This window comes from Pimephales promelas, chromosome 19 (genome assembly GCF_988280905.1).
Source record: "Pimephales promelas chromosome 19, fPimPro1.hap1.1, whole genome shotgun sequence".
NCBI classification, from domain to species: Eukaryota; Metazoa; Chordata; class Actinopteri; order Cypriniformes; family Leuciscidae; genus Pimephales; species Pimephales promelas.
This window is the reverse complement of record NC_142787.1, coordinates 27,978,968-28,006,428: the sequence shown is the minus strand read 5'-3', so window position 1 is coordinate 28,006,428 and position 27,461 is coordinate 27,978,968. Positions and strand designations below refer to the sequence as shown.

General features: G+C 37.2%; 1 protein-coding gene across 2 annotated transcripts in view; it reads right to left on the bottom strand.

The window, feature by feature from the left end:
* Positions 1-25,834, bottom strand: part of tenm2b (teneurin transmembrane protein 2b) — a 246,882-nt gene extending 221,048 nt beyond the window's left edge. The window contains exon 1 of one of the 2 annotated variants that reach the window (XM_039693821.2): positions 25,393-25,834. The gene's annotated coding sequence lies outside the window, so the exon portion shown is untranslated. The remainder of the gene's footprint in view (positions 1-25,392) is intronic. The other variant, XM_089123764.1, reaches the window with a different exon arrangement.
* Positions 25,835-27,461: the final 1,627 nt, after the last annotated feature.

The following is a 27,461-nucleotide window of genomic DNA, read 5'->3' as shown; positions in this document are numbered from 1 at the left end:
TCAAGATACTAACTCGTGGCCTCAAGATACTATCTCGTGGCCTCAAGATACCAACTCGTGGCCTCAAGATACCAACTCGTGGCCTCAAGATACCAACTCGTGGCCTCAAGATACTAACTCGTGGCCTCAAGATACTAACTCGTGGCCTCAAGATACTATCTCGTGGCCTCAAGATACTAACTCGTGGCCTCAAGATACCAACTCGTGGCCTCAAGATACCAACTCGTGGGCTCAAGATACTAACTCGTGGCCTGAAGATACTAACTCGTGGCCTCAAGATACTAACTCGTGGCCTCAAGATACCAACTCGTGGCCTCAAGATACCAACTCGTGGCCTCAAGATACTAACTCGTGGCCTCAAGATACTAACTCGTGGCCTCAAGATACTATCTCGTGGCCTCAAGATACTAACTCGTGGCCTCAAGATACCAACTCGTGGCCTCAAGATACTATCTCGTGGCCTCAAGATACTAACTCGTGGCCTCAAGATACCAACTCGTGGGCTCAAGATACCAACTCGTGGCCTCAAGATACTAACTCGTGGCCTCAAGATACCAACTCGTGGCCTCAAGATACTATCTCGTGGCCTCAAGATACTAACTCGTGGCCTCAAGATACCAACTCGTGGCCTCAAGATACTATCTCGTGGCCTCAAGATACTAACTCGTGGCCTCAAGATACCAACTCGTGGGCTCAAGATACCAACTCGTGGGCTCAAGATACCAACTCGTGGGCTCAAGATACCAACTCGTGGCCTCAAGATACTATCTCGTGGCCTCAAGATACCAACTCGTGGCCTCAAGATACTAACTCGTGGCCTCAAGATACTAACTCGTGGCCTCAAGATACTAACTCGTGGCCTCAAGATACTAACTCGTGGCCTCAAGATACTAACTCGTGGCCTCAAGATACTATCTCGTGGCCTCAAGATACTAACTCGTGGCCTCAAGATACCAACTCGTGGCCTCAAGATACTATCTCGTGGCCTCAAGATACTAACTCGTGGCCTCAAGATACCAACTCGTGGGCTCAAGATACCAACTCGTGGCCTCAAGATACTAACTCGTGGCCTCAAGATACCAACTCGTGGCCTCAAGATACCAACTCGTGGCCTCAAGATACTATCTCGTGGCCTCAAGATACTAACTCGTGGCCTCAAGATACCAACTCGTGGCCTCAAGATACTATCTCGTGGCCTCAAGATACTAACTCGTGGCCTCAAGATACCAACTCGTGGGCTCAAGATACCAACTCGTGGCCTCAAGATACCAACTCGTGGCCTCAAGATACTATCTCGTGGCCTCAAGATACCAACTCGTGGCCTCAAGATACTAACTCGTGGCCTCAAGATACTAACTCGTGGCCTCAAGATACCAACTCGTGGCCTCAAGATACCAACTCGTGGCCTCAAGATACCAACTCGTGGCCTCAAGATACTAACTCGTGGCCTCAAGATACTAACTCTATTTTGAGGCCACAAATTACTATCTTGAGGCCACAAGTTACTATCTTGAGTCCACAAGATAGTATCTTGAGGCCACGAGATAGTTATAATTAATTTTTTTTTTTTTGCCAAAGTGGGACTAGGGGGGCTCCGTATATAATTAATATGTATAGAACACTTATAATTCAATGGTTGGTAAAAAAAATGAGAACGCATCACCAACTTCCCATGTGGAAACGTAAAAAAAAGAGCTTCACACAGGTCCAAAAACTATTTGGAAACATAGAAAGAAGTGGTGGAATTAGAAGAGACCTTTAATATTGACGCTGAGACAAGACATTGATGGATGGATTCGGGATCAATTATTTAGATAGAGCTTTATATGAGAATGGCAGAGAATCCTGAGCTTCTAAAGGGCAAAATGGAGTGCAGTATAAAAGGGTTATAAATGATAAGTGATTATAGAGTAACGGGAGATGTGGATTAAGAGCATGCGAGCACAATAAATTCTGCAGTAAAAGCCATTCTCGACTACAACCCAACCGTCCCTAGAATTTCTGTATTTGATATTGGGCATTTCATTGATCTTAAAACAATCATCGGCCATTTTCAACCACTTCATTTCTATGGAAATGTCTACTTCTGACAATCAAAAATTCATTAGAGTCAAAGAGAGAGAAAAAAAGAAATCCTTGAGGAATCCTCTTTCAATTTCCACCCTTTCAACCATCCTCCGAACTCCTTACACTCTTTCCTCATAAATATTTAAGCACGGAACCGGGATGCTGGTTTTGTGCCACAGGAGGTACAAAAGTGCGGTTCTTCGGCATCGATCAAATAGGTTCAGGCTAAATAATTAAAAGCTCACAGTCCCCGGACAAACGAGGGAGGCTGCTGGCGGCTCTCTTTTCTCCGCCGTGCTAACAATGGTCAGAACCCAAATTGCATGTGCACATATGCTTTTTGACCTTTTCATGTTTGTAATGGAGCCTCTGATGGTAAAAATAACCCTGAACAAATCCCCAGGCCGAGGCAGCCTATAAGGAAACACGAGGCAGATAAGGGAGGTGGGGTTTCGTGGGCTTCGGATGCGAGACGAGGAGGAGATGAGGCTAATTCCGTGCTCTGCTGGTTCCTGCAGCCGGCGATTTGTTTCGGGAAGCACCGAGCGCACTAGACACCATGGCCAACATGCTCTTAGTTTTAATCAAAGAGGAAAAAGACTTGCCTCAGTTCACTAATGAAATGGGGAGCAGCTGTGCTCAGGAAAGCGCAATAACCACACATTTAGTTTGGCAGAATGTCTGCCAAAGGCAACTGTACATTTCCAGGCAGAGAGGGAATGTGTTTGAGGGCATTACAAGGACGTCTTGGCTAATATGAATCTAGTAATATCTGAACATACGGTGAAATATCCTCACGTGATTAATTATATTACTATACATTTACTTGGAGAGTGAAAGTGGTGAAGTGTGAAGTTTCAGAAAATGCTTTTTATACGACCCTAAAATGAATAGCTTTAAAGTTTATAAAGTTAACTCTTTCCCCGCCATTGACGCTCACCAACATTAAAAAATAAAACTGTTCTTTGTTTTGATATTGCATGTTCAGATATTCATACAAACAAATATTCTGTGAGTCATGATTTTTTTTTTTCTTCTCAAAAATACTGGAGTTGGCTGGCAACTTTTTTTTTAACTCTGGCGGGGAAAGATTTAAAGGAGTAGTTAAATTTTTTTTTTTTTACTTTTGCTGATAATTTACTCACCCTCATGTCATCCAAGATATCCACGTCTTTCTTTCTTCAGTCGAAAAGAAATTAAGGTTTTTGATGAAAACATTCCATTATTTTTTTCTGCATATCAATGGGAACCAACCGGTTCAAGGTCCAAAAGACAGTCTCAGTGCAAACTGTTCAAAGGGCTTTAAATGCCAGGCGATGAATAATGGTCTAATCAAGCGAAACGATCGCTCATTCAAAAAAAAAAGGTTATGTTTTATAAGCTCAAATGCTCGCCTTGCTCTGTTCTGTGATGCGCATTCGTGACTCTCCTGTTCGAACTCGTTCATCAAAATGAACGAATCTTTTTCAGAGTCAATCCGTTGAATTCGTTGAATGAACCAAATGGCACAAAAACAAGATTTGTTCATTTTTATGAACAGGAGAGTCACAAACGCGCATCACAGAACAGAGCAAGGCAACCATTTGAGCTTATAAAACTTAAACTTTTTTTTTCTAAATGAGCGATCGTTTCGCTTGAAAACGTTTAAAGCCCTTTGAACTCTTTGCAGTTTGCACTGAAACTGTCTTTTGGACCTTGAACCGTTTGGTTACCAGTGAAGTCCAATATATATGGAGAAAATCCTGGAATGTTTTCATCAAAAACCTTACTTTCTTTTCGACTGAAGGAAGAATGACATGCTATTTCTATAATTAGTTAAAATAACTGTGATAAAAAGAAACATATGAAATTGTTAAATGTTAACTTTGACTTTTCTCTCATATATTCTGAGAACCTCTCTGAAACTCCAATTTGAAACCTCTCGAACAAGTGGAGACAAGTGCAAGACTACATTTTATTCAGACGAAAAAATAAATAAAAAGCAGCACATTTGTCTCCAACTGTGCTCTATTTCATCTCATTACAAATCAAGGGAAAAAAGGAGACATTTCATTGTGATTTGTCTTTCTTATGGGACTGCACTCCGACCACACACTTGCCAGATCCCAGCTGAACGGACAAGTCTTCCAACAAGCAGTGGGCAGAGAAAGAGAGAAGGTCAATGCTCCCTCTACAAACAGCACTTTTGTGAGGAGGCAGGCATTAGCAGATGCAGATATACACGCTGGCCAGGCTTCCCCTGATTAAACAGGTCAGACTTGTTCTGCAGCGAAGGGAGAGAGTGAATTAGAGCTGCAAGAAAAGTGCTATCTGCCAGCCCTGATATTGATGGAGTCCCTAAGTAAAAAGCCACTGGCATGAGTCCAGCTCTCTGCACTATCCTCACGTTCAGTAACAGATGATTGACTGGATGTGGTCCAAACTTGGCACTGGACACAAAGCCCGGCTAATCCACGGCCCAGGCCATGGCACTTTTCACTCCAATTAGGTCTTCAATCAAATAAACGATATAGATTGTTCACAAGGATGTCAGAAATATTGGACTCTATTAGGAATAAGCTGTGGGTTAGAGGAGGTTTTGTTGGAGAAGAAATCACACATTCCCTGGTCTTTTCTCATTGATTCAACTAATAGTTTTCATGAATACATATTTAGGTCAAACTAGATGATTAGTAATTAAATAATATTTTATTTATACAGAACTGTTAACAAAGTGATTTTGCTGGGAGAGGGAGTCCTAAATGAATTGGTGTTTTGAACAAATTAATTGAGTGAATAACTTAGTGACTCACTTATAAAGACGTCACTTGTTTTTGCATGAATAAATCGGCGTCAATTGAGTAAATGTTTCGACTGAATGATTTCAGTCACGGCCTCATAAAGAAAAGTCACAATTGTTTTGTCACAAATGAATTGGTGTTTTGAACAAATTGAGTGAGTCATTCAGTAAAAACACTTTCATTCTCACTCACGTTTCATTCCTGAATGATTCAGTGTTTTTTAATGAATTTCAGAGTGAATAATTCAATGACTCAATTATAAAGACGGTCACTTGTTTCATTCCTGAATAAATCAGAGTTGGTGAACAAATCGGTGTAATGTTTTTGTGGGTAAATCGTTAAATCAATGTATTACTTGAAATCCCACCATGCACAGGCTGGCTATCTGCCTAAAAACACTCACATATGGAAGCAGACTAAAGAAAAGAAAGTCAGAATAAGCAACACCATGAACAAATATAAAAATCTTGAAATCAATTCTATAAGTACAATCAAACACGCAATTCAAATAAGTACTAGATCAAGTTTGTTTACACTGTTGCTAGTTACACATATTGTTAGCACATTTCATCTGTCTCTACTTATTACTGTCTGTGGTATCCCTCGCTTTTACCCAAAGGACAAAAATGACTCATAGCACGGATACACACAAACAGCCGGCTCATCAAACAGCTCATCAGTCTACGGAGTAATCTGAAAAGGAAATCAAAGGAAAGCATGTCCTTGAGCTACAATGTGCGTTTGAAATATGTGACAACAGTTTTGATACAGAATTTCAGCATTTGTATCTCACTTCTACCATGGGGTTATTTGCAGAAAGTGTTGAAACCTTCAAGACGTCCCATAACCATAGCAACAAGTGTTGAACCAATGTAGGATCTCGCTGCCACAACATTCAACCTATTCTCTTGATCCAGTTCAAAAAGAGAAAGCTACAAAAGCACCTTAGACATGTAGTGATGCAGATAAAACTGACAGTTAGTTTTGTTATAAAAACAGTGTAGTGACAATGAGTCATGCCGCCTACTTCTGGCAAAGACTATGAGTCCTATAAAATACATATAAAAGAAAAATCTCTAGCTGTTTCTTGTTTCAAACAGGGAAAAAAAAAGTAAAGTCCCCCTGTAGTCAATCATTTTATCCTCTAAAAACTCACCTTTGATCACCAAAATGACATATTTAAATGTTTTTGTCCTTGAGAAAAATAATTCATCTTGCCTTAAAATAGCTTAAATGTAACTCTACACCCTTGCCTCATTTATATATGCGGTTTAATGAATATGCAAATTAGCCTTGCCTCAACTCATTCACACCAGCTCAAAGATCCACTCGTTTAAGATCACACATTACAAGGTAGTTTGTGACATCAGAAACACCAGCGATTTCGAAGCGCGACTGTCTTTAGTTCACCGCCGTTTTAAGGAGAAAATACTCAGCAATGGTTCAATTATGAATTTGCACATGGTTTGTCATACAGCATTTTAAAAATACTGTATATAATAGACAAAAAAACAACAATAAAAGCTTGATTTTCTCCACATGGGGACTTTAATATATGGCCATTTAAAATCAATAGAAGATGTACAACTAAATAAATAAACTAATTTAATTGTATAGAAGATCTAATAAATTAGAGAAAGTCTGTTCAATGATCGTGATGTTTTTTGCTCATAAAACAAAAAGTATAGAGCATCACAGCCCGAGAGAGCGTTGGTGCCGGAAGTAAATTTCCCATTCATTTCTCCCATTGACATCTTGTAAAATCCATATCTAAAGAGCATTAGAGCATGTCTGAGGATAACCAGCTACGGGTGAACTCATAAGCATACAACATATCATTTCGAGAGAAAAAACGAAGAGAAAATCCAAAAAAAGAAGTCAAGGGTACAAGCCCGTGTACATATTTTCATTTCCGAGCAAAGGAACTAAGAAATTGTATTGAATTTTTACTTCCGTGTGTCATGTCATTTATACGCGAAAATGAGTTTTTACATGCCTTTGAGACGCAGTTATTTGCGTGTAATACACACGCACTCCACACCACTAATTCTACCCAAACGTATAACACGCACCCCACACCTAAACCTAAACCTACCCTAACCAGCCAATGCATATCATATGCACGTAAAAACTCACTTTAGCATATAAATTACACGACAATACACATGCGTGCTATAAAGACACATTTAGTGTGATCGGGTTGGTAATTCAGAGGCCTTTTCTTGAAATACTTGAAAAGAGAAGACTAAGAAAACATTGCATTTCACACTCTCATTCTAAATTTAGCTAATTGAAATGGCACACCTTGATCATTTGCAGACTTGATTCATGAAATAAAGACCTATACTTAACAAATTAACTTTTTACTAATTATGTTGTGTTCTAAAAATGTGAAAGTGATGAATGGTGTTAATTAATAGTTATTCTTTTGTGACAACAAAAGTAACATTTGACAATCTTCTGTGACGTTTGGCTTTGATACGTTTAATTTCATTTCTCCAAACAGAGGATTGAAGGATCTCTGGAGTAAATTACATGAACAATACTTCACAAAAGATAACTTAATTCTGCTTTTTATCTTCTGACAGCTTAAAATCCAAAAGTGTGGAGGCTCATGATGTCTCATTAAAGTCCTCATGAGCAGCGAGTTTCTTCTCTAAACGCTGAACTCTCAAAGAAGCACAGTCATACTCTAAGACTAAGTGGATGACACCAGCGGCTTGAGAAAAACACCAGACAGGCACTTCCAGCTCATTTGGCTTCAGCTCAAACAGAGTTTGAAGAGTTTAAAAAATGATATAAAATCACTGCCCGCAAAACATACAACAATATGTGGAAAATGTTTGACTAAATTTGAAGACCATACAAAGATGTAATGTAAAAAATTAGTGATACAAACTTTAATATTGTGAAATATTCTCACAATTTTAAGTAACAGTTTTCTATTTTAATATATTGTTAAAATGTAATTTATTGTTGGCAAAGATTAATTTTCTGCATCATTATTACCCAGTATTCAGTGTCACATGATCCTTCAGAAATGCTGATTTGCTGCTCAAAAAACATTTTTTATTATTATCCATCTTTATTATTATCTACTTATTATAAATAATTAATATGGAAATTGTGAGAAACGTAACTTATTTGAAATAGAAATCGTTTGTAACAATATAAATGTCTTTACTGTCACTTTTGAACAATTCAATGCATCCTTTTCAACAACAAATTGTTTAATTGTATTCAAATTGTTTCAGTAAAAGGATTGTCATTACATGCTCTGACTGGTTGTTTACAAAAGTCTGTGTTAATTTCACATTGTTTATCAAACGACTCTCAATTTAACTTGGATTTCATGTGTGTTAGTCTACATGTTACATATCCATAGCTTCATGTGAAAGAGACAAAAATGCATAAAGAAATAATTTGTGACCTAGGTAAAACCAGACTCAGGTCCAGATCTGGACTGTGTTCTGCAAGCTGGTAATCTTCAGATTCTCCATGTGTAAATATGAAGAGAACATGTTAAAGTAGTCAGGAGCACATTACACATTTGCGTCTGAAGTGTCAGGGGACTCTCTTATCGCCCTCACAGAGCTGGGACATAATTCATTTCATAAGACTCAATTTACAGAGCAATCAGGGATTAATGTTCATCCCGGTCTATAAATCAGCATTTTTATCAGGCCTGAGACCTTCTCAGCATGCTAATGGCCAGCGTGAGAGCAGCTGTGTTCGAGAGAGCTGGAAGGAGCAAGCTCGTGGCAGTAATTGGAACGGTCACCCCCACAGGCCACAAAAATAAAAAGATGACTGAGGGAAAGAGTGGATAGTGTAGGTTTTGGGAAGGAAGGAGATGCCATTTGGTGTGACAGAAATCAATCAGACCTCCAGCTTACTACACAGATTGGTCCAGACTACATGGAGGGCAACATACTGTAACATCAGTGAATAATGGCTTAAATTTCAGTCCGTTCCTCACATCACTTCACTGCTGCTGAACAAATCGCATACGAAATTACCCATAGCAGAACTATACAGGTGGACCTGGGGAAGGTGGTTTGCTGTACTACAAACTGGTACAGCAAACAATGACCGACTCAGGGCTCTCAAGTGTCACGAGTTGAGCGTGACAGTCACTCATTTTGGTCTTTTGTCACGCACTCCCACACACTGAAAAACTATTTATTATATATTTAATATGCAAAATTTCTCTGGCCGTGCCGCTCTCGCTATAGAACCCGCAGGAATCAAGCGGGTCTCCCCTCAAGTTCTTAGTCAAGCCTGCCACTTATAAGCCAATCAAAAAAAAGAAAGGGGTTACACAATAGCCAATAAGAAAATAGCACTTTTGTATCTAAGATTCAAGAAAAGTCATGATCTCTTGTTTTAATGTTACAAAAAATTCACAACTTGTTTGACAAAAATGACAACTTGACTAGCCTGGGAAAACCCAGACAACTTCCGTCAAATTTAGATTTGCTCTGAAAGTTAGTCTGGCAAAGAGCTCATTGAAGCCCATTTCCAATCCGTTCGAAATCGCGGCACCAATCAGAAACTTTACACGATGAGGACAGCACTGGGATTTTGAAGCAGATTTTGTAGCCTACATTACAAAAATGGATGCCGCCACCGAACATCACTCGCTCGAATCAGCTATCGCCTCTGTTTTAAGCGATTTGAACGTTTCCTTTTTGTTAAAAACAGCAAAGAACAACACTCGGAGATGTTTCTCCGCCGGCCGCCGCTCTGCATAGGTCATCTCCTTCATCGCTCTGATTGGTTTTAGGTCTATCCGCGACATCCATTGGCGACGCCCCTCTGGAAATGATTTGTCTATGACCCTTTGCCAGATCATGACTCAGTTACAACTGAGACTCAGTTACAACAGGCTACAACTTGACTGCAGTTAGAGAATGTTTCCCAGATAATTAGCATCAGTTTTTCATGACTTAGCCAACAGTTTTACAGCATGTTCACTGACAACACTTGCTCAGAACAAGTAGTCTAGGCCAAGTCCTATTTTAGTTATGTCACTCTTGCCTGTCTTTAAAACTTGAGAGCCCTGATGACTTTAAATTTTGAGTAACAAGCTCACTTGCTACAAATGCAACGAGAACCAATCAGCTTGTGCCATGTAATTATCAATGCGATTGTCAGCAGGTTATGTTAAGGACCTATCCAGCGCAGTCTCATCCCAAGATGTCATACAACTGACGCTTTTGACCATACGTCAACATACGCCGTTTCAGGGTACCCTTAAACGGTGGTTAGATGACGTTATCTAATCCTAACCCTAACCCGTCACCAACCTACAGTAAAGCGTCAGTTGGATGACGCCCCAGGATCGTCATCAAACCGATGTTTGAGGGGACCCTAAAACGGCGGATGTTGACGTATGGTCAAAAGCGTCAGTTGTATGACGTATAGACCATTTCACAAGATGTAAACAACACTGGTCCAGAAGCACTTCCTGTTTCAGTTTTTTAACACTACACAAAAGCTTGGATAAAATACAACCAACAGAACATATAAAAATGAATCAAAAAGTTAAACAAACATCTTTAAGATGTTTTCTTAAAAATAAAGTGAAATAAAGGGATAAAAATCTGGACCAGTGTTGTTTACATCTTGTGAAATGGTCTATTGGGATGAGACTGTATAAACCTATCAGCCTGCGCCATCTAGTTTCATGACAGAACTTGGAATGTCATATCCATCCACCCACAGTATCTTCCTCCTGCTTATAGCGCTGGTATCCATCTCAGATTTATTCACTTACAACCAATTACTGTAATACTTACTCTGGCCAACTTAATTCATTTAAATGTCATGATTACATTTGTCTAGTGAGGTAAAAGAACGAGACTACTAAAGTGAGAGAGAGTGAGAAATATAGATAGGAACAAAAGAAAGATAGGCCTCTGCACCATTATTTGGAAGATTGCCCTGGAGAGCAGTAAGATACAACCTACTGAAGTGATCAGATTCTACTCAAGTAATGAAGCAGTCAGCCATTTTAATGCCTTGGAAATTACAGAAGAGAAAATGGCTATTTAAATGCAGTACTTGACCGTGCTGAAAAATGACTTACTCTCTCCATTACCCAGTCTGGCTCTCACATTAAGCAAAAGTTACCGGCTAGGGGTTCATATCTATCACCTTAGCTACATTCATGGTAAATGCCATATTAAAACTGGCTGTAGATCGAACGACTGAATGACAAAAAAAGACGAACAATGTGGTTTGAACTCACAAAGCGCAATAGTGTCTACAACCGTCTCACTCAATTCACACATTTTTACATTTACATGCTGCGCCAACCCGGTCTCATCCCAAGACGTCATATAACTGACGTTTTGGGACGTCTTTTGACCATACGTCAATATTCGCCTTTTTAGGGCCCCCTTAAACGTCGGTAGATGAGGTTATGGGATCCTAACTCTACCCCATACCTAAACCTAACCCTAAACCTAACCCGTCACCTAACTGACTTTAAAGGTAAAGCGTCAGTTGTATGACGGCCCGGGATCGCCATCTACCGACGATTAAGGGGGCCCTAAAAAGGCGGATATTGACTTATGGTCAAAATACGCCCCAAGACGTCAGTTATATGACTTTTTGGGATGAGACTGTGTTAGCTGCGCAAAGTCAAAGTCTCTTTTCCCCTATGTGTCTGAAGAAAAAAATCCATTAAAAGCCTCTTATCAAAAAAAATGAATTTTTTTGAGGTACAATACAAGGGAATACAGGCCTGGAACTGGAGTATTTTAACGTATAGTAGAGCTCATCATTGTCAACTTCTCTATATATGGAAATATATAGCAATTTCCAGATTGAACACATCATAGCACAAACGCACACAGCACGCCATAGTACACACAAAGATCTAGTGTAGATTAATTTAAGAAAAAGACATCTGTGTTATGAACCTATTAAACTGCGGAGCATTAACCTCATGCTGTTAAATGAAAGATATTTCACACTCATAAACATTTGCTGGGCATTTAAAAATATGCAAAGTGTTCTTGGGTATTCTAGTTACACCAAAAGAGATATTAAACCTCTATATTTGTGTGTTTTCAATGACCTATTGATGATGAGTGATCACTGGAATATAATGGCTCATACACACTCATTCAATTAGTCATTCATTTAACATTTTTGTGGAAACCGTGATACACATTTTTTCAAGATTCTTTGGTGAATAGAAAGTTCAAAGAACAGCATTTATTTTAAATAGAAATATCTTGTAACATTATTAAAGTCTTGAATGTCGCTTTTGATATCCTTGCTAAATAAAAACACATTTCTTTACAGAAGAAAAAATGTAATCTTACTGACCCTATTATTTTGCAAAATAATTGAAAATATAGATTGTGTGCTTGAGTTGCACACTGATGATTCAAGTTGTGAAGAAAATATGTTATTACTTTTTACTTGATGGGCAGACGTGATATTTTTTATTTAATTTTCTTAAAAGTGGTATTAAAGTTTTGCAAATCACATGAAACCAACATGAACATGTCTAAGAACTTAAACGTCTTTTGAACTGGATTATCTGTATCATGGATACTCTTGTATGTCATTGACCCACATCAATATCATAATTGGATCACGAGTGAAACTTCAGGTTTGATATCAGCTTTGCCGACACCTCTCAGTCTCAACTCACACTGCACTATTAAATGACTGAGCTAATCTAAAAACTTCATTTAAACGTAATTCTAGTGCTGGTGTAATTGTTAAGCCCCAAGGGCTCATTAGACACCAGCGTCTATGCCACTATTAAAAACTAACAGCTCTTTGTCTCAGTTCAGCAATCCAGAGTCTCTCGAAGGCCGCAGAATGGACATATGAAACTTGGTAAGTGGCCTGACAGATCACTAAAGGTCCTGCTCGCCATATGGAGCTTTAGCTCTGAGTTTCAGAGCTGAATGAGACTTCTGAAGCAGTCGGGTAAAAAAAAGGGAGCCATGATCTGATCACCCTCTGGCATGTGCTTCTTCATCCCTTCTGTTTTACAATAATTCTCCATTTCAGTGGCAGCGAGCTGCCAAGCGAGCCAGACCCAGCCCCACCACCAGCTGGTCCTCCAACCTGCAGTTTTATGTTGTGGAAATGGGTTTTCAATTAAAAAAAGTCTATTCAAACACTTTTTTTACCCCCCTGAAATGGTGGAACTCATTAAAACCCTTCACTGAAATGTGATACATCAAGTGAAGTGTGAAAGTTTTCTTGTTCTTTATTTATGTGGTGATTTATTATCAGTAAATTAATAATTCGATAATGTGAAAAAAGCAATGGTGCACCATTAGAGGCTGATGAAATGCACCATGCTTGGTTGCATGGTTCAGACTCTGAAACTGGAAAAAAAAAGAGTCAAGGCACATACAAACATACTGTATATACACACACAAACAAACTTGCTCTTATTTTTTATTTACTGCTATTTGAACACTCGCTTTCTACTCTTAAGTATCTTGTATGCACTTGAATACTTGTGTGTGTGCACAAGTCTATTTTTGCAAACCCAACCATTTAACATCGGATAGTTTTCTGGTTGACGGAACACTCGCCCGCGTAGGAATCCATAAAGCCACTGAAACACGCCGGAGCTTCGCCTGAACAGATCTGTCCACAAGCGTGCAGAATAAATACATAAACAAGCAAAACTTTTAAATACACTCATGCATATGTGAGCAACCCCTGCCCAATGCCTCTGAAGCAAGAAAATGACTCTGGAGATGAAGTCCACTAAATGCACAGGGCCATTAGAGCTGGGCAAATAGCAGTTCTCTTAGGCCATTGGTTGAACTACCACAACACGTTAGTGACATCCAACGAGCTGCAGACAGCAGGGCTAAATAGACAAGGAAAACATTTAGGGACTCTGGGAGGCAGCTCTGGGAAGCCTGAACAATGGCTTTCTTTTGACACGGGCACTGTTAAGGCAGACTGTCGAGAGTAAAAGCATTTAGTGTAGCCTAGATCTTGAGTTGTGAAGGAAGGAAGGAGATAGTGAGAAATGACAAGTAAAATGAATAATGGAGAGATAAAAAAAAGGAATATTACACCTGAAGTAAGCTTGACCTATGAAATAACAGTTCTAATAAAATAAAATAGTACGTTTTGGTACACTTTGAACTGTTGCCTTTTGAAAGGAACTTAGACAAGAAAAAAAATACATGAAAACATTGTTAAAGGAAACATCGGTACCTAGTCAATCGTTCTCTGAGATTTGTTTTCATGATAATCGAATGTAAAGAGTTTTATCTTTTCCGCCTTCCATGTATCTAAAGTAATATTTGGAAGGAAGTATATATATACACTACCGGCCAAAAGTTTTAGATCAGTAAGATTTTTTATGTTTTTAAAAGAAGTCTCTTCTGCTCACCAAGGCTGCAATTATTTGATAAAAAATACAAAAAAAAACAGTAATATTGTGAAATATTATTACAATTTAAAACAGCGGTTTTCTATGTGAATATATAGTGAAGTGTAATTTATTCCTGTGATCAAAGCTGAATTTACAGCATCAATACTCCAGTCTTCAGTGTCACATGATCCTACAGAAATAATTATAATATGATGCTCAAGAAACATTTATTATTATTATCCATGTTGAAAACAGTTTTTTACATTTTTATTTCAGGATTCTTTGATGAATAGAAAGTTCAAAAGAACAGAATTGTTGTGAAATGGAAAGCTTTTGTAACATTAATCACTACCATTCAAAAGTTTGGAGTCAGTAAGAATTTATTTTTTTATTTTTGGGGGAAAGAAATTAGAAAATACTTTTATTCATCAAGGATGAGTTAAATTGATCAAAAGTTACAGTAAAGACATTTATAATGTTAGAAATGATTATATTTTAAATAAATGCTGTTCTTTTGAACTTTCTATTCATCACAGTATTTTGGGGGGGAAAATGGTACACGACTGTTTTCAACATTGACAAAAATAATAATTTATGTTTTTTTGAGCATAAAATCAGCACATTACAATGATTTCAGAAGGATCATGTGACACTGAAAGCTGATGTGTAATCAGCAACAGTAATGATCAAATTTCAAATTACATTTTAAAATATATTAAAATAGAAAACAGTGTCAAAATATTTCACAATATTACTGTCAAATAAAGCAGTCTTGGTGAGCAGAAGAGATTTCATTTAAAAACATAAAAAAATCTTACTGATCTAAAACTTTTGACCAGTAGTATATAAATATATATTACGTAATATAAGATTTTGGTCATATCGCCCACCCCTAGGCGGTCCATAAACTTTAAACATGGTGGAGGGAAGAACGATTGCTGTTGTGACTGGTATTCTTTAGATGTTGAATCAAAGCTCAAAAGAGTGACCATGTAGACATTACATTGGAGGGACCCAAGCAAATAAAGGAGAACCTCTTATTCATAAGATCAGTAAACATTGGCCTAACCTTGTTTGGGGGAGAACTGGAGCAAAGCAACTGGGTAGCAGAACAAGACTTCTGTCAACATCCATGGAGCTCAACTGTCTGGGTGAGGGATTAAATAAGAGGGCATTATACAAAACAGAGGCTCCATTCTGTTCCGGGATCAGGTCTGCAGGTGATACAGATATGTGCTGTAATGCTCTAATAGGACTGCCTGAATGCAGAACAGGAAATGATGGGCCACAACACCTCTGGCCAGGTCTTTGTGATGGGTCAGAAAATGACATAATGGGGCTATGTCTCTGTTTTTCCAGGCAATTATAATAGTTGTTCAGGAAGAAATGTGCCAATACCGAAATGCTTTCTCTGCATGTTGGCTGTCAGTGTTATTAGATGTCACCTCGGTTTAGTTCTGTAACAATTTCTAACAAATTTTCGATTTTAACAGTTTATCCGCAAGAGAACAAGTAAGAACCTGACGCTCTTTTTCTCCTTCAGCTTTTGATGGAACTCAATATACATTTGACATCAGAGTTTGTTCCAATTGGTGTGCACCAGAGAGCAAATTAGTTGCAACTGGAGCTACAAAAATTAATGTAAATCATCAGCTGTCAAAAACTTTAAGAGTTCATTATCAAGCCAGTTGCAAGACAAATCCATTAGTGCCACAAAGTCAAGCTGTCAGATTGCATGTATATTTCCAGCGAGATTGTAATGTGCTGAGACTGATTTGAAATTAAACAGTTTGACTTTAATGAAAATGACTGATAATGTCTTGAATATTAAGGTGTTCAGTAAGACGATTGCCTTATGATTCGAGAATTTACTCATGGTGCTTTACGCCTTTTTTTTTGCTGTGACTGACTATGATCCATGACAATGTTAAACATCAGACAATGACTGACAACCTGCCACATAAGACTTTCCTATAGCCAACCCAACCCTCACAAAAACCCCTTTCATTCAGTAGTCACTCAAAACTTGCAAATGAGCCATTCTGAATCACACAAATGACAAGGGTATTAAGCAGAGTGATTCCATAGTTTATTTTGTTGTCAACAGTATTTTGCCATTCTTCATTACATTGTTCTGGAAAGATCTAACACCTGGCCCACAGCTCACAATGCATGTCACTCTCCTGACAAATCTAATAATCATAAAGCTGCTAATAGCCAAAAAACAAATCTGCTCTCATCATCCTGATAACAACGAATGTCTATCATATGACACTTTTCTTAATTCAACACTAACGCACTGTAATTAAGTCGACAAATTCAACCAACTGCCAACAATTGCATTTAGCAATTCTTGCCTTTATACCTGCAGCGTATAACTTTATTTAATCACCTCTTCATAAAATATTTTGCCAAATAATAACATCAATTTAAACACAGAGCATAATGTTAAAAGTAAATTTCAGAGACATAACGATTACATGGTGCCAACGCAAACATGCCTACATTTGCTGTCTGATCAATACAGTCATATTTCAGTGTTTCTGCGTGGCTCTATAGCTGTCACAGGATTTTTTAAAGAAATATAGCAACAATACAGAGCTTTGGAAAGAAGGGTGAGAAAGGCTTTTTACAGAAGTAGAAAATGAGAGAAAAAAGTCAATCAACTGGACATGTACCAAAAGAAAAAGTGAGCCACAGAGACATAATGCAATGAATCGGTCACATAATTCTCTTTTTCACTGGTGAAATATGACAAAAGTCAAAGAATTTTTAGCAACCCTACTACTTTAAATGGGGTTTCAATTATTACTTTATGACCAAGAGCAAGAAAAAGAGGAAATCGCTGTTCTTTTCAGTATTACTTTCAACTTACAGCCAGCACGAATAACTGATTGCATGCTTTTATTAACTTAGACGATATTCCATTACCTCCAAGGCCGGGCTCCTTGTCGGTTTCTTGGGATAAGTTGATTTAAAAGGATCATTATGAAGCCTCCTGAGATGGCAGGACTAATTGCATAAATGATAAAACTAGTCTGCCATTATCTCACAGGTGACAGAGCATTTAAGATTAGCTAAAATGATCTTTAAAATCCATTACATGAGGTACAGCTAAGGGTTCTGGGACATTACTAATATTCCCCCAGTTTGGATCAACTTGCATGCTGTTCATAGTCACTCAAAAAGCAAAAAAAGAGATCTTTGAATGGCTAAACAAATGGTTTAATCAAACAAATGACTTGTATATTTTTACTGAAGTTTGGACTGTGTTGACTTAATCTTAATAACTCTTAAGAAAACATCATAAAAGCAGAACCTTGTTTCCATGGCAAACGCCTTCCAAAAAAACTACAATCTGTAAGCGGGTGATGCATCGTCAAATCCTCTATTGTTTGAGTATCATGCTGCATTTGATTTTGTCCTTTGTCTGAAGAGTTCTTAGTCTCGCTCCTTTGAAACAATACAAATGAGAAAAGCAATCAGCGCATCCGATCAGAAATTTAAGCTCACTGGCTACTTCATTTAGTTCAAAGGTTCATTTTGTACAAAGGATTGAATAAAAGCGTGAAATCAAATGAAAAGTCTGGCTTTCAAGGCTAGAAGTAAGCCAGTCTTAATTCAAAAACCTGTTCCCAGCTCTAATGAGCGCTTAACAAATCAAGCCGAATGGATTTCTTGATTTGTAAGCCATCACAACAGAATTGAACCAAACTCTGAAATTAATATAGAGAAGACGGGTCTAGTAGTTGTCACAAATGTTTGTTTGTCTGGCAGACAAATGCTTGTCTAGGATTGTGTAGTTCAAAAGTTCTCACATGCATTTTAGATGTTTCTTGAATTATTTTGTTGCATTATTGTTTTACTTTTTAAGTCTGGAAGATTCCATTCTGACAACATGACCCGTTAAAGGGTCAACATGCATTCGATGAACTGTATTTCTTATGCAAATGTCCAGGCTTATTAGTCTTCTTCAAGGTATAAAGAAACAGAAATTGAAGCTGAAGGAAGAAAGCGACAAACTAGCCCCGATCTTCCTAATATAGTTTTAGTGTTTTGACTGTAACTTTGAGCTGTAGTATAGCACAGACAAATAAGTGGGTCAGTCAGAAAAAGTCCAAAAATACAAAGCCACAGGCACAGAGGTCAGTCGTGAATGTCTTTTGGCGCATTAGAGAGAAGCGTGCCGCGCGCTTTCCACCAGTGTCTGTGTTACCGCTGCGGCGTTTTGGATATTGCACAAACTCTAGGCTATATCTCTTAATCCTCTAATCTGCAGAGCTCAGGGAATAGCTGGCTACATCTGTAAGACCCTGGAATGCCGGGGCAATGCTCTTAACATAAAAATGTCATATTCACTTCTCTCGGCAGAGATATGTTTACACAAATCGCCCACACTCATGCATTGTAATTTGATGTAAGCTGTTCAGTTGATAGGGTGCCATTCTGAGCTGTATGAGTTTCCCAGGTGAGTTGCTTGTGACAAGTCATGCAAAACCATGAGGCCAAGTGCCCCACTCCCTAAGCAACTGAATATCCTGCAGCAATTAAAGAGTTAAAAAGTGGTAATGAAATTACTATCATTTGTGAAATCAGTCAACAGTGATCAATGCATTTTAAAAATGGACTGAATACAATATGACTAAATATTACTAATATAAAATATTTGTTCTTGGATGTTAAATCTGGACCATATTTAACTGGAATTCTACATGTAACATATAATGATAATTGTTTTTTTGTTGTATAATGTACATATTTGTAACCTTTTTAACCGAATTATAAATACATACTAGGGCTGTGCAAAAATTAATTGCAAAAATTAATTAATTAAAAGTCTGTGTTTAAATAATATATTTGTGTGTGCTGTATATAATTATTTTGTATATATAAATACACACACATGCATGTATACATTTAAGAAAATGTGTTATTCATATATAAAATATTTATATAATATAGATTATGTATTTATGTATATACAGAATTTAAGCGCAAATAATTCTTAAATATACACATGCATGCATAGGTATTTATATATACAAAATAATTATATACAGCACACACAAATATATTATGTAAACACAGACTTTTATTTTGGATGCGATTAATCGCAATTAATTTTTGCACAGCCCTAATATATACATTTCATCATGTTTTGGTTTTGTTTTCCTTGCCCCCGTTTTGCCTGTGCCCCTTGGTCATTAGTTTCTGATGATTTGTTTCTGTTCTGGGCAGCGTTTCTCACTAGCATTGTAGGTCTAAGTAGATTGTAGAACCACTGTCGTTATAACAATAACGTCAATAAAGTCAATAAAGTTGCAATAAAAAACGTCAATAAAGTTGCAAGAAAGTCGTTATTTTTGTTTGTTTTTTCGCACAAAAAGTATTCACGTCGCTTGATAAACTTATACTTGAGCCACTATTGTCGCATGGAATATTTAAACATTCTCTTCAATGACTTTCGAACAAAGTCTTTTTTTTCTGCAAAAGACTTCGTTCGGACTTTAGAGTGGCTACAGAAAAAAAAGAGACTGCAACCGGAACCGTGTGAAAACAAGGATACAGATCGGAAGGACCTTACATGTAGTCATGCAATGCTTGCTTACGTTATTAACATTAACAATTAAGTATAATTTGCACGGCTTTGCGTGATATGATCACTTATAAGCGATTGTTAGATTAAATCAGCACGTTTTACAGCAATGTAAGAACCAGGACAAAAGTGGATGTTTCTTACTAGCTCAGATGACATTTTCCGATGAAAATTATTATGTCGGTCATTCTTCCAAAAAGAATAAGCTGTGATTCTGAATGCCAGTATCCACACCGTGTCAAGGGTGTTGAAGCACAACTCACGTAAAGTTGATAATTTCGCGAATTAATGCAATTGCAGATTTCCACCAGAGATGGCGACAAATAGGAAAAACACCGCACTGCAGCTTTAATTTGTCCTATGTATTAATTCTTTCATAAATTAATTCATCTCTCATTTGTTCATACATTGTGTAACCATCAACACTAACACTAAAGCTTCGTGGTTTTCATAGCACAAAGGGATTTATAACATAAAACAATACATTAAAAAATTGGGAAAGGTAGCTTTTCCACCTTTTAACCACAAGATGTCGTTAGTGTGCACCATGTTGAAAAGCTTTGCGTAATGAACCAATTTACAATACAATTGAGGGGAAAGCCTCATTTCTTCACAAAGCTTCATTTCACCGTCCCTACTAAACAAGCCTTTGCAGGGAATGACTGAAAGAACCAGGCTTATATAGGGTGAGCAAAAAAGATGAGACACAGGTGAAAACAATGATTGCTGATGAGTCAAGATAGAGAATTATGGGAGATGTAGTTTGTGAGGGAATGACAATAGTCTGCTGTGGAGTGCCCTCTGGTGGCTCTCAAGGGCACTCCAGCTGGTGACCATTACATATACATACACACATATTCAATTTGTGTACTGTATTAGATGAGAACTCGCAACGTGGAGTGAAATATTTATTTTTACACAAACAAAAAAATGATTGATTCATCAAAGAATAATCAACAGATTAATTGGCTGGCAAATAATGATTAGCTGCAGCCTTTTACTTGAATGCATGACACTGACACACAACATCTTAAGGAACAGTTGCTATTAGTCAGAACACCAATGTGCAAACAAAAAGAACAGTGTGAATCACTTGTCCACCTGCTTTGCTGTGTTGTTTTGCAATGCAATCAGATACAACTTCATTTCAAGCCTTCATTTGCTGTAGTAAGGCTTTTCGAAAATCTAATTAATGTGACAAGTCTAAGGCAGGAAAAAGGAGTCACTTTCTCTAATCCGTATCTGATGGGTGGTTAGCGATTGTTTAAAATGTTGAAAGACTGACGCTAATCTACTATCTGTTGTGAATATACAGTGGATAAGCTCCTTCTATTGCTATAATCTTCCATGCAGGACGCCTGAAAATATGTGAAACCTGTTTGATTTGATACAGAAGAAGTGGTTTTATTTATATCGTGCCTTTCTGTAGCTCAAGGTCGCTTTATATTGTACATTACAATACATTTACACACTCGCGCACAAATTACAATCACGTAACGAAAACATAGAGTCACATTATCCACAATACATGATAAATAGATATGTTTTTAGTGGAGTCTTGAATGTAGCCACAGATGAGATATTACGAAGTGTAAGGGGTAGTGGTCTCCATAATTTAGGAGCATTAACACTAAATTTCTGACGGACAGTTAGATAGTAAACATTCAGACAAGGTAGAAGCCCTTACTGAAACAGAGAAAGAAGATGGATTCACAGAATTGATTTTATGATATGGTGAGCATTTTCTACAGTGGTGATATAGATATTGGGAAATTAAAACTGTTTACAACTTAAAACTTGTATTATCAAAAAGTTTATGTGTTGTTTGTGATCTTTGAAAGCAAAATCAGAGACATTAACACAAGAATATTATATAAGCCAAATGTACATATGAGATCCAGTATTTATGACCCAAGGGGCGAGTTGCATAAACTGCTAAGACTAGTCTTAAAAGTTAGTCATCCAATTTTTCCTTCAAGACTGTTCATGACTTTTTAAAGTTAGTTACATAAAAATGTACATTGGTCTAATTTGTATATTAGTATATTATATTATATAGTATATTAAAAGCAAAATAACAGACAAAAGTAACGCACTAATCTCAGAGAAAAAGTCTGAGGGAAATTTTGGAGGTCGGTAAATTAAGATTACAGCCGGTGACTTTGGCCAGTCATTTTCAGTGCTAGGTATATTTAAATGCTACAATATCATGAAATTACAGGCATTCAGTCTCATGGCAAACTACAGGCAAAATACAGACATTCAGCATCAGTGAAGGCACCTTAAACTAGAGCATATCAAGAGAGGGTGATGAAATAGGCGCATAGAGTTTTCTGTATTAATTTGAATGCACTATTTAAAAATAATTGTTATTCTACATTCTGCCCATGTTGGCTCCAAAACAAAGCGTAATTTGAATGCTCTGAAAACTATGGATATACTGTACTATGTTTACTGAAAGGGTTAAAATAAAATCTGACTGCTTACCATTTTTACGCAGAAGTAAAAATCACTACATTAAAATGAAAAACAAAAGCACAAATACAAGGAACACAGACTCAACTGAACAGTAGACAATTTGCATAACCTATTACAAAACTCCCTTTACTGTTTCTCATAAAAATGCAATTACATGCATGTGCTACATGCAGAATTGTAAACCTGTACTTAATGTCTTACAACCTACATTTAATGTAAAATAATGTATAAAGTCTCACCATGAAGTCACATTTAATATAAAATAATGTATAAAGTCTCACCATGAAGTCAAAATTGACAATTCTTTTTATATGGATTAGTGCAGTATTTATTGCAAATCATTTATCTGTGGAATTAAATGCATGCACCGTCAAAATCTTTAATCAAAATAACTTCCCCTTCCTTTTGCAATGACAACATATTCTCTGATTATGTATTTTTGGCACGAAGTCAAGACAACCTGTCACTCACATGAGATCACAGCAATTGCAAACCAAAGCGATCCAATTGATACTCAGTGGATAAAATCTAGTTCCACCCTACATTTTTTAATAGTTTGAGAAGATATACATCACAATAAAATACTATCAGCAACTTCCATTTCATGCTGACTTTAACAGAGGAGTCATTCCACGAAACCGGTACGATTTGAGTCCCTCTGACCTTTTTAAGTGTATTTTACCTATTGGGTCACCAAAATCTATTATTAAAAGCTTTTTGTGTCAGTTGAAATGTCTCCTTTAATAGAGTTTAAAAAGAATGACAAACATTTTATCTTTATATTAGAAATTATCTTGTTTTTTCAGTTGACACCACCTATTTTGTCATGTCCCTCATGGCCTTCTATGAAAGTGTACTTGGAATATGAATAAGAAAATTAGAAAAAAAGTCCATACATTTTGCTATTCCCATGAATATCTATCTGTGCTTATTTGTTGGTAATATTTAAAAAAAAAATAATTCATGATTAATCATTAAAATCACATTATTTAGTTCCGTACCTCAGTAATCCCTCAACCCCGTTACACACATCATTCTCCCCCCATAAAAATAATGAACAGATCCTAATGTAACATCAACAACAGGAAGTAACATCACAGAAGTCTTCTGAACAACATTGTGTGCAGACACAGGCAAGTTACCAACTACTTTTATAACTATATCTTATTTAGAATTGTGATATTGTGGTTGTCAAGCTCAACGGCTCAACCCCGTTACATCAAATAAAGATAGAATTCTATTACTTGTGAAAATGATCTTTGTTATTTCAAAAGCATATATGATTTCTTAATATCATGCATTCCATTTGCTCTCCTGTTATTCACTACATATAGAGCAGTGGCCATTTTTAGCAAAAAATCACAACCCCGTCACACTCAACCCCGTTACTTCTTTGCCATGAAGCATGCGCACAATTAAAAAAAAAACACACAAACACCCACACATACATCAAAAAAGCACACAAGTTATAGGTTTTATTTTGATGACCTATTCAGTCATTTTATAATGTTCTATTGTATACTACGTTATTGTTGTTTTTCCTGCAGTCGGGTTAATAAAACTGAGTTGCAATTGCAATTTATATCTGTTGTTTTTCTTGGTAACATAATAAAATAAAGTGCTTATAGAAAATATTACAGTGAATTTGACTAAAAAAACAACTACTCATATGTTAAGCTGTATTTGTCTCTTCAACCCCGTTACCATCTTCAACCCTGTTACCCTAGTCTCAACCCCGTCACACCTACATTTTTATGAATTTTTTTTTTACGTTTATGAAAAAGTAAATTATTGTTTGTTGAACTCAGTCTGAAATGTTCAGAGCAATCATAAGAATACTGAATACATAAGAATACTTCAAATTCTGAAGTTAAGCCACATCTTTGATCAAAAATGATGAGGTTGCTGTCACAAAAAGTGCCCATTTCAGGCTTTAGTATAGCATAAGTGTGAAATGATGTGTACATTTTACATTTGCAATAATTGAATTAGAGTGAGGGACATCTGACTAATAGGAAAATGTTGATTTCATTACAAATATATTTTATAATTATATTCAGAGAGCTTCCATATTGTCCATAACGGGGTTGAAGACTAATAGCGCTCATATCTTAAAATAATTACCAATAATAAAAAGTATTTAATGCCTGAGGTGGGAAAATATGTTTTTCTGGAAGTTAAATATGTCATTAATGTTGTGGGGTGTTCAGAAAAGTAATACATGTTGGTAAAAAATCCAAAAATGTGTAAGTCCAAATCGTACCGGTTTCGTGGAATGACTCAGAGATGTAGGCTACATGCTGACAAGCCTTAATGCAAAATCTAAATAATAGCATGACTTTCTAACATTTAAAGATAAAGATCTAACTATAAAATTTATGTTATGCGTTGCAATTTGTAACCAGGGCTTCAAAACGGTGTTCTACAAAAGAACAAAAATCATACAGGTTTGGAACAACACTGAGGTGGGTAAATAATGACAGAATATTGTGAACTATCCCTTTAAGAAACAAGCACTTTCCCAATAGAGGTTCTAACATGATGGATGTGTCAAAGGTGGTGATAAATGTAGCTCTTTTTACTGAGGCAACTGACCACCAAAGCTTTATACACAGAAACAAGCAGCTCACAGCGAATGCCAAACTGAAATGCTTATTATCACCCAGTCAACAAAGTATGCAAATATTCTTCAGATATTTACATTACAACCATGACTAAAAGGCTACATGCAAAATAACCTACTTAGTAACATAATGCTAATTAATAAACTGTCAAGATGCGAGAGAATAGCCAGACTTTAAGTTCATCTTAACGAGAAAAACACAAATCTGGAAAACACTCATTACCCGTCTCCTTCAGCAGCACTCTGAACGTCTGCGAATAAGAGAGCGGTGGAGTTGTCAAATAATAATACAACTCAAAATTATTGTTGTTTAGGCCCTTAAAAGCGTTATTATGCACGTTCACTGCAGCATATTAGTTAGTATGCGAGCACCGCTACTGCGGAGCAGATAAAACACGCGCCCGCGCACAGCCGAATATAGGGATATGTGAAGGAATTTAGACTGGCAGTTAGAAGAAGAAAAAATATTTACCTGTTCAGAAAGATTATTTTCTTATAACCACATCGTTTCTCTCTCTTCTTGTGAAGTTTTTGTCCTCGCTCACGTCGGAGTGTTTGTTGTTCTCGCGCTGTTTCTTCGTTCCACTCAGATACTTATTTCATTCTGTCTCTTCTAACGCTACAGAATAAACCCGTACTGGTGATATCCGTCGTGGAGGACCTAGAAAACTAAAACAAACAACCCATTCCGATGTGGATGTCCATGGTGTCTCGGACAGGGCGAATGGTTGTAGTAGAGCAAGCACATGTGTAAATGTTGTCATTCGTGGAGCTGTGATAATCAGAGGGAGGGTTAGGAGATGTTTGCCTAAACCAGTCAGAGTGTTGCTCCAAGTGTTGTTGGAAGGTATCGGTGTGGGAGAATGTGTGTATCATCTTAGACTAACTGAACCTGTACTGTACATTATTTTAGACAACATATCAATTATTTTAGACCATTGATAGGCTTCCGGGCTTCAAGGTAAGCCCGGAAATGCGAGATGGAAACAAATTAAAATCCTTCATTTCCTTCCTTCCTTCCTTTACTTACTTATTTACTTTAATATGTGTTACTTTAATAATTGTTTCTTATTTTTTCTTACTTACTTTAATATTTGTTTATGACTATTTTTTCCCTAATAAAAAAACAAAAAAAACTTTTTTCCCTAATTTGTAAGTCGAAAACAAAATTGACCCTTTTTGGAATATTTGCAGCATTTATTACAAAATAATGTATCTGCATGTGCTTTTTTTTTTTCTTTTTCTTTTTTTTTATTCACATGCTCTCATAATCTTTAATCATAATAACACCCCCTCCTTTTTGCAGCAATATCTCTTCTTTTCTTTAATGATGAGTTCTCTGGTCCAAGGGCAGGACATCCTGTAAATCACATGAAATCATAGCAATAGCAAACAAGTCAATTCCCAATGGGCAAAATCAAGTCCCATCCTACATTTTTCTTGTTGAATAACTTGTTTCGTTTGGATATATGTCACAATAGGGAGAAAAAGACTATCAACTTGCGTTTCATGCTGACTTCGACTTGCTGGCTAACAATGAGCATGTGATTGCAACTGCACCAACAGAAACATCTTAAATGGCACACTTTCTGTCTTGTGGACTTACAATGGCTGCTGTGTGTGCATATCTAATAAGTAGATGGAGCCCGTTCTCATCCCAGGGCGTCATATACGACGCTTTTGCCAAGGCGTAGACATCCAACGCATGGCACTTTAGCGTCAAATGAGACGCAGATTTATATGGGGCAGAAGGCGCCTCCTAGTGGTCCATACCTAAACCATTTGACGCTAAAGGGTGCCAAGTGCGTTAAAAGGGGACCAGAAGCGATACACAGGAAATAATTTGATGGAAGCTCACAGTGCTATTTTCTAGCGGCTAGCCGTTGAGTATAAATCAGAGTATAACAGCACCCTAGTGGACAGGTACACAGGGCCCACAATAATAACCACACCAGCAAAGCTCCATGGACTTCATGAGATTCGCGAGGGGGTGCTACACCACTGGGTATAGGGGATGATTTCTGACGCTGCCAATGACTTTGGCTATAAAATTAGCATGCAATACCAACTTCGGCCATTAGGAACACTAGTAGTTAAGGACACTTAAACTGACAATAGTATGCAATACCAATGACGCAGCCAATGACTGGCTATAAAATTAGCATGCAATACCAACTTCGGCCTCTAGGAACACTAGTAGTTAAGGACACTGAAACTGACAATAGTATGCAATACCAACTTTAGCCACTAGGAAGACCAGTAGTTAGGGGTGATGTCTACGACACTGACATTAGGATGTGGTACCAACTTTGGCCACTAGTAAAGAGCCATTCACACTGACAGTGACTTAGATCCAAAATGACCAATAAACTACCAATAGAAGGTCAGACAGTGATCATTTGCCTGATAGAGGTAGATATAAGCAACCTCCAGTGATTTCATTTCTTTAAGCTTGAAATCATTTACAGTACAGTCATACTTTATAACTTTATTGTTATATAATGATTTTTAATTAATAAATGAGATATTTTACACATTCTA